Raw genomic sequence first — 17,689 nt, 5'->3', positions numbered from 1 at the left:
GTTTCAGCAAGGAGTGGGAAGGAATCTTCAAACACTACAGAAAAGAATATAAAAGAATATAAAATTATTTTAAAATACAATAATACTTTATGTAAGGCAGAATATGAAGTTCCAGGGTATAGGGTACTAAAAATGGATCTACAGTATAATGAATTAGCTTAGCAACAATTATTTTATTTTATTTTTTGCTTTTTGGGTCACACCCGGCAATGCACAAGGGTTACTCCTGGCTCTGCACTCAGGAATTACCCCTGGCGGTGCTCAGGGGACTATATGGGATGCTGGGAATCGAACCCGGGTTGGCCACGTGCAAGGCAAATGCCCTACCCGCTGTGCTATTGCTCCAGCCCCTAGCTTAGTAACCATTATTAAAAGAATTGCAAAATTGTAATTCCAAAGTTTTTATGTGTGTAATGCAAAATCACATATGATTGTATATAAGTAAAGTGTATTTCTGAATTTGTTTATAATGATGTATGGAAAATTTAATAAATAAAAAATTAAACAAATGAGTATAAATGTAAAAAATATTTGCATAAACAAAAATGTTTCCTATATTTAAAAAGCAGTAAAGTAAAACATGTTCAAAGATAGTTAATAACAATTACTTAAATGGAATACATTTTAAAATTTATTTCTCTTTCACAACAGTTTCTAGGAGTTTTTTAAAATGAACTGTTTGCAGTTTTCTATATAATATTTGTCTTTCCTTATTTTGGTTTTGAGTGTTGGGGGTTACTCCTGGATTTTCTTTTTTTTTAAATTTATTTATTTTTAATTAGAGAATCACCGTGAGGGTACAGTTACAGATTTATACACTTTTGTGCTTATACTTCCCTCATACAAAGTTTGGAACCCATCCCTTCACCAGTGCCCATTCTCCACCACCCGTAAACCCAGTGTCCCTCCCACCCTCCCCAATCCCATCTCCCCCCCACCCCACCCTGCCACTGTGGCAAGGCATTCCCTTCTGTTTTCTCTCTCTAATTAGCTGTTGTGGTTTGCAATAAAGGTGTTGAGTGGCCGCTGTACTCAGTCTCTAGCCCTCATTCAGCCCGCAACTCCCTTCCCCCACATGGCCTTCGACTACAATGTAGTTGGTGATCGCTTCTCTGAGTTGACCTTTCCCCGGAACGTGAGGCCAGCCTCGAAGCCATGGAGTCAACCTCCTGGTACTTATTTCTACAGTTCTTGAGTGTTAGTCTCCCACTCTGTTATTCTATATACCATAGATGAGTGCAATCTTTCTATGTCTGTCTCTCTCTTTCTGACTCATTTCACTCAGCATGAAACTTTAAAAGACCTTTACAAAGAAAACTACATAACGCTACTCCATGAAATCAAAGAGGACATGAGGAAATGGAAACATATACCCTGCTCGTGGATAGGGAGAATCAATGTTGTCAAAATGGCAATACTCCCTAAAGCATTATACAGATTCAATGCGATCCCTATAAGTATACCCATGACATTCTTCAAAGAAATGGATCAAGCAATCCTAAAATTCATATGGAATAACAAACGTCCAAGGATAGCTAAAACAATTCTTGGGAAAAAGATGATGGGAGGCATCACCATCCCCAACCTCAAACTTTACTACAAAGCAGTAACAATTAAAACAGCATGGTACTGGAACAAAGGCAGAGCCGTAGACCAATGGAACAGGGTGGAATATCCCTACACACAACCCCAAATGTATGACCATCTAATCTTTGATAAGGGAGCAAGAGATGTGAAGTGGAGCAAGGAAAGCCTCTTTAACAAATGGTGCTGGCACAACTGGACAACCACATGCAAAAAAATGGGTTTAGACCTTGACCTGACACCATGCACAAAAGTCAGATCAAAATGGATTAAAGACCTCAACATTAGACCACAAACCATAAGGTACATTGAAGACAAGGTCGGCGAAACCCTCCACGATATTGAAGATAAAGGTATCTTCAAAGATGACACGGAACTAAGCAATCTAGTAAAAACAGAGATCAACAAATGGGACTACATTAAACTAAAAAGCTTCTGCACCGCAAGAGATACAGTGACCAGAATCCAAAGACTATCCACAGAATGGGAAAGGATATTTACACAATACCCATCAGATAAGGGGTTGATATCAATGGTATATAAAGCACTGGTTGAACTCTACAAGAAGAAAACATCCAACCCCATCAAAAAATGGGGCGAAGAAATGAACAGAAACTTTACCAAGGAAGAAATACGAATGGCCAAAAGGCACATGAAAAAGTGCTCTGCATCACTAATCATCAGAGAGATGCATCAAAACAACTTTGAGATACCACCTCACACCACAGAGACTAGCACACATCCAAAAGAACAAAAGCAACCGCTGTTGGAGAGGATGTGGGGAGAAAGGGACCCTTCTTCACTGCTGGTGGGAATGCCGACTGGTTCAGCCCTTCTGGAAAACAATTTGGACGACTCTCAAAAAATTAGATATTGAATTCCCATTTGACCCAGCAATACCACTGCTGGGAATATATCCCAGAGAGGCAAAAAAGTACAATCGAAACAACATCTGCACATGTATGTTCATCGCAGCACTGTTTACAATAGCCAGAATCTGGAAAAAACCCGAATGCCCCAGAACGGATGACTGGTTGAGGAAACTTTGGTACATCTATACAATGGAATACTATGCAGCTGTTAGAAAAAAGGAGGTCAAGAATTTTGTAGTCAAGTGGATGGGCATGAAAAGTACTCCTGGATTTTCACCCACGAATCACTGCCAACATAATTGGGAGACCATATAGGATGCCATGGGTATCAAACCCAGGTTGGCCACATGCAAGGCAACTGTCCTATCTACTGTACTATTGCTCCAGACCCTCATGTCATCTCTAAATGGTGATAAACTTCTGTACCAATTTGGATCCAAGAACACCCACACTGCCACTGTCTACTTAAGCTCCCACACGACTGGGATCCAGAGACAAACAAACAAACTCGGACCTGAGAAACTTGCTACAGAGATGGCTCTCAGCTTTGCAATAAGCCATTTTCTTGGGCCACTCCAGCTGAGGGCAGGTACTGTCCCTATGCCTGCCCTCTAGGATTCCTGGCAGTGACATCTTCTAGAATGCAGCAAAAAGCTCCAGATACTGGTGGCAGTGGCAGAAAATGCCAGGCCTCATGGGATAGGGGAGGAGTCACTCCTCCTTTCCCCGCCCCAATGGGACCCTGAGATGACACCCACATGGCCACTCTCTGCTAAGCTCCCATGTGGCCAGGATCCAGAGACACACAAACGAATCTCACACCCGAGCAACTTGCTGCAGCAATTTCTCCAGTCCCTAATTATTAAAATTTTAGAATTCCACTTGCAGCCACATGACATTAATTTGAATCCACAACAAGCAATACAAAACACATTGTCTATCATTGCCTATTCGGCAGGTATGAATGAATGGTGGTGGGACTAGGCTCAAATATTGAAGGTAACCAAAGAAGAAAAAGAGAGTATTGTGCAAATTGTCTGCCACACAGGCAGCAGTAGGTGTGGAATGGGGTTAGGAAGGGGAATACTGGGGACTTTTGTGGTGGAAAACATACACTCATGAAGGGATGAGTGTTTGATGATTGTGTGATTGGAGATCAAACATGAAAGCTCTGTTGCTGTACCACGCGGCGAATCAATAAAAAGGGAAAATAAAAGAAATTGGGGTGATAAAATGAATGGAAATTTTCTCAAAGAAGAAAATTGAATGGCTGAAAGGCACTATCACTATCACTATCACCTTGATTTGCTCGAGTGGGCCCAGTAATGTCTCCATTCATCCTAGCCCTAAGATTTTATCAACCTCTTTTTACTCATTCTTCCCAACGGTGCCCCATTAGAGGCTCTTTCAGGGTCAAGAGAATGAGACCCATCATTGTTACTGTATTTGGCATATGAATACACCATGGGGAGCTTGCCAGGCTCTCCCATGCGGGCAGGAAAACTCTCGGTAGCTTGCCAGGTTCTCCTAGAGGGAGAAATAGGCTAAAAGATGTTGCGAGGCTACAAAGCTTGGTTTTATAGTCTCTGAATGTTGACTGTTGATGGGATTACAGGACTCTGGGGGCAGTTTCTGGGTATGACCACCAAGCTACTAGAAAATGGGAGGTCTGGGCAGAAGAGGCCCAGTCCCGATTCGAGTAGGCTTGGAGATCTCAGCCCGGAGTCTCGCACACCTGAGTTCCTCTGCCAGTTCCTTCATGCGGAAGGCTTGTTTGGCTTGACCTGTGGAGAGGGACCTTGAGCATGGCTGTGGCTGGGTTCTGGAGGTCTTTGGCTGCCAGTGCTCTGCTTGGGGCAGGGAGGGAAACTCAACCCACCCCCTCCCTCCAAGAGGCCCCCAGTATAGACAGCCAGACACGGGGACAAGAGACTCTACATTGCTCTCTTCCAGGGACTTGGTTTTATAGTCTCTGCATGTTGGCTGTTGATGGGATTAATAGAAAGGCAAATGAAAAAAAAATGCTCTTCATTACTAATCATCAGTGAGATGCAATCAAAACAACAGTGAGATATCATCTCCCACCAGAGTCTGGCACACATCCAAAACAACAGAAGCAACTGGTGTTGGTGTGGAAGTCAAGATAAAGGGACTCTCCTTCACTGTTGATGGCAATGCCGACTGGTCCGGCCTTTTTGGAAACCAATATGGACATCTCTAAAGAACTTGAAATTGAGCTCCTATTTGTCGCAACAATACCATTTCTGGGAATATACCCTCGGGGCCCAAAATCATACAGCAGAAACACCATCTGCACTGCTATGTCATTTCAGTTTACTATTTACTATAGTCAGAATCTAGAAACAGCCTGAGTTCTCAAAATCAAACGAATGGTTAAAAGAACTATGGCACATCTACAGAGTGGAATACTATTCAGCTGTTAGGAAAAATGAAGTCATGAAATCTGCCTACAAATGGATAGGTATGAAGAGTATCATGCTGAGTGAAATTAGTCAGGAGGAAAGAAACAGATATAGAATTACTGCATTCATATGTGGAATATTAAATATATATCCTTTGCCAGGATAAACAGGGTTTAGGAGGAATGGTCAATAGTTTGAACAAACCACAAGTGTGTGGGAGGCTGAGGGTAGGTAAGAAAGAGAAGACACAGCAGGGCTGGAGCGATAGCACAGCGGATAGGGCGTTTGCGTTGCATGCGGCTAACCTGGGTTCGATTCCCAGCATCCCATATGGTCCCCTGAGCACCGCCAGGGGTGACTCCTGAGTTCAGAGCCAGGAGTAACCTCTGTGCATTGCCAGGTGTGACCCAAAAAGCAAAAAAAAAAAAAAAAGAAGAGAAGAGACCGCTACGACAATGATAGATGGGAATGATCACACTGGACAAGAGCTGAGGGTTAAAAGTAGGTAAGGGATATTCTGGATAGCCTTTCAGTATCATTATTGCAAACCACAGGTCCCAAAAGAAGAGATAGACAGAGAGAGAAAGAGAGAGAGAGAGAGAGAGAGAGAGAGAGAGAGAGAGGAAAAGCACCTGCTATAGAGACAGGGTGGAGGTGGGGAAGATAGGAGGAGACTGGGGGTTACTGGTGATGTGAAATGTACACTGGTGGAGCAATGGATGTTGGAATATTGTATGACTAAAATTCAATCATAAGCAGATTTTTAAAGATAAAATAAAATAAAAGGGGAAGAGAAATGTGTGTATTAAGAGAGACAGAAATTATTGTGATCAAATGTTTATTATTTTTAGTCAAGTTTGGGTAATGTTTGCTCATTTCTGTTACTTAGATATGTTTATCAAAAATATCATTACCAGAATAGAGGAAAACAGAAAACTCTAAATACTAGCCAGGTAGCACTGCACTGTGGCACTGTCATCCTATTGTTCATCAATTTGCTCGAGCAGGCACCAGTAATATCTCCATTGTGAAGCTTGTTACTGTTTTTAGGCATATCAAATATGCCATAGGTAGCTTGCCCTACCCACTGTACTTTCTCTCCAATCCAAATAAATAAATAAATAAATAACCAGGTAACTATTGGAAATTATGAATACATTTAGAGTAGCATAATGAGAAATCAAAACATAAAATAGAATGAATTTAATAAACAGTAAATCAGAGAAGATGGGAATTAAGAAAACTATGCAATTGAGATTTAATCAGATCAGTAAAGTTAAAGGATATGAGATATCACTTTGGAAAGAAAGAAGAAGAGGGGCTGTGAATGTTGGACTAGAAATGATTCATGAACTGTTACAAAGACTCAAGGCAGGTCAGCAGCAGGATTGTGAAAGAAGTTTCTAATACATCAATATTATAAATTATAGAACCTCTGTAATCCTTTTACCTAAACCATAATAATGTAAACAGTAAGATAATAGAAAATTTAACTTAACTAGTCTTATTTAGCATAGTGGTTGGGCTTTCGCCTTTCACGCGGCCAACCCATGTTCGATTCCTCCGCCCTTCTCGGAAAGCCCAGCAAGCTACTGAAGTATGGAGCCCGCATGGCAGAGCCTGGCAAGCTCCCCATGTGTATTGGATATGCCAAAAACAGTAACAATAAGTCTCTTGATGAGAGACGTTACTGGTGCCCTCTCGAACAAATCGATGAGCAACAGGATGGCAGTGACAGTCTAATTTATTTCCTTTTTGAAATTGATTTTATTCATTTTCATTTTGGCATCATGAGTTGTAAATCTGTTTATGAGAGTTTAAGTATATGACTTTACTTTTAAAACATTGTATTGAGCAGTGGTTTTAATAGGAATTGACTAAACCACCCTTGGTCCCCAAGTTTAGGGAGAAGTGGGAAAGAAATAGAGTGAAAAAGAAGAGGAGAAGAGATGAGAAGCAATTTGGACAGAGCTCAAGGGGATTCAGATACATGGGTGATGTTGAGGAATGTTACAGTAAGATATACAAACCACACAGTCAACAACACTGAAATCTGAAGACTCAAGTTTTAATAACCAGATTTAAAAGATGCCTGTCAAGATGGCAACCTGGTGCTGGAAAGGTCAGTAGGAGAGGGAATCTTGGAATCCTGCTGGAGGGAAGTAGACACTGGTGGCAGGATCCGTGATGGAACATTCAATGTCAAAATCCCAAATTTGAATAACTTTGTAATTCATTGTGCTTTAATAAAATAAAGTTTGGAAGAATAGCCAAATAAATAGTAGAATGCATCTTGCAGAAATTGTCTATTGGTACTCTGGTTTATTATGCAATTAATAATGATTTCCTGGAGCTGGAGAGATAGCACAGCGGGTAGGGCGTTTGCCTTGCACGCGGCCGACCCGGGTTCAAATCCCAGCATCCCATATGGTCCCCTGAGCACAGCCAGGGTAATTCCTGAGTGCAGAGCCAGGAGTAACCCCTGTGCATTGCCAGGTGTGACTCAAAAAGAAAAAAATAATAATGATTTCCTATGCACCTAATTCCAACATCGCCCCCATTATTGGTGTATCTTCTACCACTCCCACCACCCCAAGACCCCTCCCTTCAATCCCCATCGCAATTCAAATGTGTGGTTCAGTTCTCCCAGTATGCTACTTTTAGCCTTTGTTGTTACATTGTGTGTATCCTAAGTCCCACATGCCTGAAAGAGCCTTTTGTATCTATCCTGTTCATTCTGAATGACTTCACTAAGCAAAATATCCTCTAATTCCATCCTCTTATTGTTAATTGCATGATTTTTGTTTCCTTAGAGCTGTATAATATTCCATTCTGTATATATGCCATACTTTTAAATTCGTAATCTGTGGATTAGGTATTTTGTGGTTTTTTTTTTTTTGCTTTTTGGGTCACACCTGGCAATGCACAGGGGTCACTCCTGGCTCTGCACTCAGGAATCACCCCTGGCGGTGCTCAGGGGACCATATGGGATGCTGGGATTAGAACCCGGGTCGGCCATGTGCAAGGCAAACGCCCTACCCGCTGTGCTATCGCTCCAGCCCCTGGATTAGGTATTTGGGTTGTTTTCATATTTTGGCATTCAACTAAGTGCAGGGATGACCATAGGTGTGAATATATCCTTTCAAATTTGTGGGTTTTGTATTATCGTTTTGTTTTTCACTTGGAACTAATTTTTTTATTGAATCAGCATGTGATACAGTTGCAGACTTACAAACTTTCATGATTACATTTCAGTCATACAATGATGGAGTACCCATCCCTCCACCAGTGCCCATTCTCCACCACCAATCTTCCCAGTGTACCGCACTCCACCTTATCCCCTTCCCAACCGTTGTGCCTGTGGCAGGCACTTTCCCTCTTACTTTCTCTCTTTCTCTCCTTTTGGGTGTTATGGTTTGCAATAACAATATGGTACTAAACTGCCATCATGTTTGGTCCACAGTCTTCTTTCAGCAAACATCTCCCATCCAAAGCGATCCCTCCAAACATCATTTACTTCATGGTACCTTCTCTGTTCCAGATGCCTTTTTCTCCACCATGTGAGCCCAACTTCCAAACCCTGGTGCAATCTTCTGGGCCCTTATCTCTAGTGTCCTTAGGTGTTAGTCTCCTATTTTGTTGCTTTATATTCCACTAATGAGTGCAGTCATTCTCTGTCTATCCCTCTTTTTCTGACTCATTTTACTTAGCATGATACTTTCTATGTCTATCCACTTAGATGCAAATTTCATGATTTCATATTTTCAAGCATAAAAAATATATATATTATATACTAGTAAAAAATAGTATAAAATATGGAATGTTTCATGAATTTGCATGTCAACTATGTGCAGGGGCCAAGCTAATCTTCTCTGTATAATTCCAATTTTAGTATATGTTGCTGAGGCAAGTACTGTATTTTAGTTTTAGCATGTAAGGAACATGTTAATTGAAATACAACAAGGAAAGTCTACATCTCTACCTATAATCACAGGTTTCCTTTTACTCCAAAGCTGTCTCATTAATAAACAAAACTTTAAGAGTATTTTTTGTGACATACACCCCATATTTACTAGAGTTTAGTATCTGGTGGTTTAGTTATATACAGATATCTTGACTATACATTTTATCCCTATGTTCCTTCAGATCCTTTCTAGATTCTCTAATGTGTATTCTAGTTTCTGTAATCTAGTGTTATATTTCTATATGCAAATAAGGATATAGTAAAGAAATAAAATAATTATTCAAGTCCTAGAGGAGTACAGTATATAAGATCTAACTGACCAACCTATCATCCCAGTACCATGTGGTAACTTAAGCAAATTTGAAACAGCCTAGATGGCCCAACCATTGTGACTACTGTGGAAGCTCATTTAATGAGCATTGCATCCCTGGATGCTTGTATTAAACCACCAGTCCGACTGGCCAAGAATCTCAGGTTGGCCTCACTAAGAATCCTCAGTATCCTGAGCATTGTTTGAAATCCCCAGTATCCAATTCTACTATATTTAATGGTGGATATATGTGATGTCCAGAAACATAAAATACCTTACAATTCAAGTTAGTAAAGAGTTTAAAGACTTACATATAGAAAACTATAAACACTGTCACTGTCGCTGTCATCCCATTACTCATGGATTTGCTTGAGCAGGCACCATTAACATCTCACATTGTGAGACTTATTGTTACTGATTTTGGCATATCCAGTATTTTGGCATATCCTGTAGGCTCGATACTCTCGGTAGCTTGCTGAGCTCTCCGAGAGGGGTGTAGGAATCGAAAATGGGTCAGTCACATGAAAGGCGAAGACCCTACTGCTGTGCTGTTGCTTAATTATAAAACACTACTGAAAGAAATAAAAGCCAACAGCAGAAATTATTTAAATATCCCACGTGCATAATTTGAAAAAATACACATTTTCAAAATGGCTATCCCACCCAAAGCAATGTTCAGATACAATGCAATTAACAGGAAATTTCCAAGACCATAATTAAAGACTTATACTCCACAGTAGCGATAGCACGGGGGTAGAACATTTGCCTTGCACATGGCTGACCCTGGTTTGATTCCTCCATTCCACTCTGAGAACTGGAGGGCTACCGAGAGTATCCCACCCATATGGCAGAGCTGAAAAAAGCTACCGGTGGCATATTCAATATGCCAAAAAGAGTAACAAGTCTCACAATGGAGATGTTACTGGTGCCCACTCAAGCAAATCGACGAACAATGGGATGTCTGTGACAGTGACTCCACAGTAAAGCTTTTATTCCCTCCTGTGTTTTTGTTTGATTGGGATCACACCTGAATGTACTCAGGCTCACTCCTAGCTTGGTGCTCAGCGATCAATCCTTACAGTACCTGAAGACCCTTTGTAGAGCTTGGAGTCTGGAGGAGGCCATTGAACCCTGGTCAGTCATATACAAGGCAATCACTTTACCTGCTATACTATATCTACGGTCCCACCAAATCTTTTATTTATTTGCACGGAAAATTGTAGCTATGTTTCATGGTAACATTGGGTAGCACTTCTTTGTATGTAAACATATATTTTTCTATATTAAAATCAGTATGTATTCTGTTTATACTTGGGTGATTGAACATAAGAGATTCCCTAATTAGGGGAAGTCAACAGGCAACTGTTAAACCCTTGTTAGTATCTAGGAGACTTATTATTTCTTGTCCCCAAAGACATAATTCCCAATGACACCTCTGCATATGTCTTTGCCATTTTTCCATTCTTAGTTTCATTACTCACGTGTGAACTTCAGTCACAAGGGCCACTCATTTTTACATAGAATGACTTCTATATCACAAGACACTCTGGTAATAAAACATTTTTCAAATATGTTCTTTGAAATTCTATCTTTGGCTGGAGTAAGTGTAGCTGGCAGGGTGCATGCTTTGCATGCCAGGTTCTCTGTCCAGTCCCAACAGGAGTGATCCTTGGGTGTGGAACCAGGAGTAAGTCCTGAGCACTGCTACTTGTTCCACCTACCAAAGGAAAAAACAAAATAAGACACGTCTATCTTTGTCTAGAGCCATTAGATTGTATCTGTTTCTGAGTCTTTTAAAAGTCATCATATATTTGTCAGACTACTAAAGAAACAATTTTAGTTTAGTACTGAGTTACCAACACTCAGTTTCTAGATTGAAAGTAGATTAGGCTCTTCAGAATGACTTTTTAATCAAGATGAACTGAAAATTCTTAATATTCCCTAAATGGTTGGTAACAAGGAGAGACACTTAGAAATATGCTGGAACTACCATGTCTATGTGTTCAACTGAGGCTGTATTACCTTCCATTCTATTGGTAAGTAGTCTAGTTTTTTCTAATATTAGTATATTCCTTTCACTTGCATTTTAATTTTGGTGTGAGATACATAATTTATGCCTCTGTTTTAAAAAGAGCAATAGCAAGCCAGATGTTTTCAGAAAACTTAAAAATTTTTGTCATTTTGGTCTAGACCATTGAAATACAAACAAATCACATTTAATACATGTATTATGAAAGTTCATATATTTCCTATTTACTTTTTCTTTATCAGATGATCAGGTGAAGCATGTTTTCAAATGAATTCAAGTTTGCAATTAGAATAAAAAACCTTTCTGAATATTTTGAAGTAAAATTCCTCATAATGTTATTTCAATATATATTTTTATACCAAGGTAAACCTATATCACCTAATTAGAAAAAAATTGTAACATTATTGCAACTGGTTTTACCAATTTAATTAAATGAAAACATTATTGGAAATATACTTGAAATAAAATATGTATACATTAATTTATTTTATCAAAATTTGATCTCTCTGATTATCATAAGCATGGAATGTGAGGTAGATCAACAATATCCAGAGAATCTGTTTGAAGATTTTGAGAATACCAGATGGTTTTTCTCTATCAAGATGAAATTTTCTGGGGCTGGAGCGATAGCACAGCGGGTAGGGCGTTTGCCTTGCACGCGGCCGACCCGGGTTCTAATCCCAGCATCCCATATGGTCCCCTGAGCCCCGCCAGGGGTAATTCCTGAGTGAAGAGCCAGGAGTAACCCCTGTGCATCGTCGGGTGTGACCCAAAAACCAAAAAAAAAAAAAAAAAAGATGAAATTTTCTGTTATCACATATTATTAGCTTACTAATTATAGACATTCTAATTTTTAGAAAATCAGGACTATCATATGTGATTATATTGATAGGGCTGTTATTTTCTTGATAGGGAAAAAATAAAATCTTAATAATCTAGGCACTGATAAAATACATACGTGGAATTCCTATAGGTATAATCTAGAGGAAGTATCTTGAAACTAAAGTAGAGTTAGCTAATAATACTTATGGGGTTGAATTTCTTTCTATGTTACCATGTAGGAAAATTATTTACGTGAAGTTTTTGTTAACTATTAGAAATATCTTCCTATATCATTTACTACATACTAATGCTTGAGAAGAAATTTGGAAATATAATGCCTTATACTGAAATTGGAAATTGAAACAGCATTTGGCCTTAAATGCATACTAGCATATAATTATAGTCAGCAAAATCCCCCTGGTATATGAATAATACAGAACATGAAACACACTGTTCACAGGGGATTATGTTTGATGTGAAAATGTAAGAGCATAAGTTTCAGAGTAAAGCGAATAGCAAATAATATGAGCAAAGAGGATAATAACAGAAAGAATAATTAAGGGTCAAGATTTAAACTCCCTAGGTCAGAGCGATAGTACAGAGGATAGGGCACTTGCTTGCAATGGCTGGCCTGAATTTGATCCCCACACCCATGATGCCCCCAAGCCCTGCCTAGATTGATCCCTGAGCTTAGAGCCAAGGGCCAAACCAGAGTCAGTCCTCAGAACTTCAGGTGGGCCCCAAACAATCAAAACACACACAAAAAGATTTCAATTTCCTTTATGCATAGACATTCTGTGTGCAATATTGCAATCAATACTCCTAAATTGATAAGCCATTTGAAACTTTTTCTAAAGCAATGTAGAAGATTTTATAGATATGGAATACTCCCACTTATTTTTTTCTCTTTCATCTGATTTTCCATTGTGGTTGTATCATTGAAGGCTCCTCTCATTAAAAAGCCTGAAATAGTTCTTTGATGGTTTCCTACGTGTATTTTATAGAAATAGATTTATTATTAAGGTCATTAATCACATTGTGAGTTGACCATTTTGCATGGCATGGGATAGAGGTCTACATTCATTTTTTTACATATGGCTAAACAGATTTCCCAGCACCATTTGTTGAAGAGGTTCTTTTGCCCCATCTCGTACATTAATTTGTTGTAAAATCATTTTTGAACGTTTAAGGGTTTATATTTAGGCTCTCAATTCAATTTAGAGATCTTACAATCTATCTTTGTCTAGGAGTTATTTTGACTACTTAAGTTTTATCCTTCGTTTGTAATTTTAGAAGTGCATTACTATGTCACTACAAAACACTTTGGAACATTTAGTGGAGATAACATTGCATCCTTAAATTGCCTTGAAGAAGGTTAGTTGAATGATGCCAATCCTTCAGGTCTATTGCAGGGTTGTTTTCATTTTATTCCGTTCTGCTATTTCTTTCAGAAATAAATAGTTAAAACTCAAGAATTTTTCAACTTCTTTGTTAGATTGGTTGCTAGATCTGTGATGACTTTTGACTTCTCTGACAAGATTAAGCATGCATTCATGATACAAACTCTACACCAAATGGAAATATAGAAATTTATGTCAATATCATAAAGACAATCACTGTCACTGTCATCCCATTGCTCATTGATTTGTTCGAGCGGGCACCAGTAATGTCTCTCATTGAGACTGTTTTTGGCATATCCAATATGCACGGGTAGCTTGCCAGGCTCTGCCGCATGGGCGCAATACTCTTGGTAGCTTGCCAGGCTCTTCGAGAGGGGCTGAGGAATCGAACTCGGTCGCTGGATGAAAGGCAAAAGCCCAACCGCTGTGCTATCACTGCGTTCCATAAGACAATATACACAAAAACTCAGATCTAACATCCTTAAATGTGAAAATCTTCAGTATCTTTTTGTAACAGGAACATGTCAAAGATATCCATATGTATTACTCACACTCAACATCATACTGTCACTGTCACTGCCATCCCATTGCTCATGGATTTTCTTAAGTGGGCTCCATTGTGAGACTTGTTATTACTGATTTTGGCAAATCGAATACGCCACGGGTAGCTTGCCAGGCAGTGCCATGGGGGCAAGACACTCTCGGTAGCTTGCCAGGCTCTCTGAGAGGAGCAGAGGTATCGAAACTGGGTTGGCTGCATGCAAGGCAAATGCCCTACTCACTCTGCTATCACTACAGCTGATGGTCCTAACTAATGCGATTAGACAAGACAGAAAAATCGCATGAAACAAATTTGGTAAAGAAACTAACCTATCACAACTTCCAGAGGACATAATATCATACTTAAAAACACCTCAATCCCTTCATAAAAATACTTCAAAAAATTATGAGCTGGTACAGTAAATCAGTAGACAATAAAATAAAGATAAATTTTTGCATTGTTATGTGTATACTAATATATAAAAAGATTTAAAAACTTTAAAATATTTTCCCTTGAAGTATTTTTATACATTATCTTTGACAAAATTTTTTTATGTATTTATCATATATCTTTTTATTTTTTTACTTTTTATGTTTTGTTTTGTTTTATATTAATAGTTTATTTTTAATTAGTGAGTCAACGTGAGTGTACAGTTACAGATTTATACATTTTTGTGCTCATGTTTCTCCCTTACAAAGTTCGAGAACCCATCCCTTCACCAGTGCCCATTCTCCACCACCAGTAAACCCAACATCCCTCCTCCCCTCCCCAGTCCCGTCTCCCTCCACCCCACAGTGCCACTATGACAGGGTATTCCCTTTTGTTCTCTCTCTCTGATTTGGTGTTGTGGTTTGCAATAAAGGTGTTGAGTGGCCATTGTATTCAGTCTCTAGTCTATATTCGGCCCACATCATCTTTCCCCCACATGACCTCCGACCACATTTTACTTGGTGGTCCCTTCCCTGAGTTACCCAGAATGAGAGACCAGCCTCCAAGCCATGGAGACAACCTCCTGGTACTTATTTCTACTATTCTTGGGTGTTTCTTTGACAAAATTTTTTCAAAATTTTTATCTTTGAAAAAATTTTTTACTAATATTTTAATATAGGAAATATTTTTCATTCATCTAAATTGTTATTTTACTCTATACTTATTAATTGAATTTGACAAATATTTAATATGTTATTCATAACTATGGACTTCATTCATGAACATATTCTATTTACATGAAATCTGTAATCTTAAATTACAAATATAAAAATTTTAGAAATATACAATGTTTAGTAACTAACCTACTGAAACATATAATTAATCTATTATTAGTTTGTTCAGATATTTTCTATTGTATTTCATGGAGACTAAAAACAGTTTGTATTCCTTCTAACAGGGTTTGAAGTTTCCTTTCTCCCTACCTGCAACAGGGACCTGTTGTCTGGTTAGCTTCATGCTAGACATTCTCACAGGTTTGAGCTGATATTTTATCCATGCTTTGATTTCTGTTACACTGATAACTAGTTATAATGAGCTGGGTTTTTTATATGCATAAGAGCCATCTCTGTGTCCCCTTTTCTGCTTAGTTCTTTCTCCCATGTTGACATTATCGTGTGTGATAATGACTTTCTTTTTTAAACATATTTCTTTTAAGAATTAAAATAATCTGCATTCGTATGATCACTGTATCACTGTCATCCCATTGCTCATCGATTTGCTCCAGCAGACACCAGTAACATCTCCATTGTGAGACTTGTTGTTACTGTTTTTGGAATATCGAATACACCATCAGTAGCTTGGAGGTTCTGCCATGCAGGCGGGATACTCTCGGGAGCTTTCCAGGCTCTCTGACTGGGATGGAGAAATCGAACCTGGGTTGGTTGAGTGCAAGGCAAACGCCCTACCCGCTGTGCTATCACTCCAGCCCATTCTTATGATATGTTGGAAAATGAATCAAAATGGCAGTGATACCAATGTTTGGATATTATTTTAAAACTCTTGAACATGGGTCTAAAAAGATAATACAGGGTTTAAAGTACTTTTCTTACTAGGTGACCCAGGTTCAATCCCCAGTACTAGATATATTCCCCAGCATGGAACAGAAAATATTCCTGTGTTCAAATCCAGAAATATCAAAATTCAGCAGGTTTTCCCTATATCTTCCTCATTCCAAAATTTAAAGTTATTCTTTCTTTATTCTATTCTTTCTCTTTAATGTTATTTATTCATTTATTTATTTTTTCTTTGAAGCATAACTAGCCAAGTTAGACCGGGCATAGTTTTAGCACCCTCTCAGGGATTACGCCTGCAAAACCTCAGGAGACACATTCAGGGTTGAGAATCCAACCTGGGTTGGCAATATGTAAGGCAAAAGCTTATCGGCGGTACTGGATCTTTAGCCCATTACAAGAAATTCTCATTCTAAATGCAAAGGTCCACATTTATACATATCTTATATCTGATTCCATGTGAAATATCTGCCTTTATTTAATTTTTCCTTATGATATTAAAATATCAATTCTCAAATGAAGTGAATACCATTAAACAATGGAAAAGTACATAGGATTTGGAATAAAAGTCATATAATAAACTAATTAATTGACATTTAAACAAAATCCAAGGAAAGTGTAAGATAACATAGCCTCAGGTAGTTTAATTTTATTGGGTTACTCCAGTCACACTGCTCCCATTCCTCTGTGTTTATTTTTAGTTTCTTTCTTAGTGTTCTGTTGATTTGTAAATATTGTTTTGCTCTTCTCCTTGAGTTCTTTTCATAGTTTATTCAGAGCAATGTCCTTTTTGTATGGGCACAGGGAAGACCTAGCAAATGTTATGTTTTTGTTACCTGGGAATCATTTGACTGTACATGATATTTTCCTCCTGGGCATCTGTTCTCTTGACCTAAGCCTCAGCTGCCCTTACTTCCTAGCACTCCCAAAAGCAAGGTCCTGATGAGGGATGAGACAGACCCAGGGCAAGTGGTGAGTTATGTGCTACCCTGGCATCGAGATGGGCCTGGCCAAAGTGCCTAATGCTTAACTATAAGTTAAGAGCTTGATCATGGACAAATGTTGTCATGATCCAAACAGTGATAACTAGATTTGGACCCTGCTAGGGTGAGGAATGATTAATCTGGCCTGAGTGCTGTAGTCTGAGCCTGTGGCAAGATGTTGCCAGGAGAGCTGTCTTGCAAACCTCAATGTATCTCTTGCTATGTCCATACAAAACTAACTAGGATTAAGATGTTAATAAGTGTTTATAAGTGACTTAGGAAAGGAAAAAAACCTTAAGAGTCTGGAAGGGCTTTGGAGTGCCCTGACCTCAGGAAGGGCTTTCTTATGCTGATTTTGCTACCTGGCTGGGTGTAGCCTAGAGGGCAAGGTGGGAGAGACAAGTAGGAGGAGAGATGAGAGAAGCCAGAGAGGCTGGAGTAGATCAATGGAGAGGACAGAGCTGGGAGTGCGGGAGATGAGAAAGATGGAAGATTGAATAAATGGTAACTAATTAGCAACCAGCTTGGTCCTAGTTCTTCATTCGCATGTCCTTGGCCAAGGGCCATCCCTATCCAGCTCACACACAGTGGTTCCAGAGCACTGAACAAGGGTGGTGAGACAGAGTCGCTCCAGAGAGCCAGCCAGTACACACGCCCCTCAGGGAGCTTTAGTTTTTTACATGAAAGAAACATTGTTTTCTTTATCACTCACTCATCACTCTCACTTTTGCATACAGATCAAGAAGACTCAAAAGCCAAAC

At 39.1% G+C, this 17,689-nt stretch overlaps 1 non-coding gene across 1 annotated transcript; it reads right to left on the bottom strand.

Annotated features, from left to right (window-relative positions):
* Positions 1-8,688: 8,688 nt before the first annotated feature.
* Positions 8,689-8,790, bottom strand: LOC129402835 (U6 spliceosomal RNA). The gene has a single exon (XR_008628874.1). It is a non-coding gene; the product is annotated as a U6 spliceosomal RNA (small nuclear RNA).
* Positions 8,791-17,689: the final 8,899 nt, after the last annotated feature.

The sequence above is a fragment of the Sorex araneus genome, chromosome 2, assembly GCF_027595985.1.
Source record: "Sorex araneus isolate mSorAra2 chromosome 2, mSorAra2.pri, whole genome shotgun sequence".
Taxonomy (NCBI): domain Eukaryota; kingdom Metazoa; phylum Chordata; class Mammalia; order Eulipotyphla; family Soricidae; genus Sorex; species Sorex araneus.
Note: the sequence above shows the minus strand (reverse complement) of the source record. Positions and strands in the feature narration are given on the sequence as shown.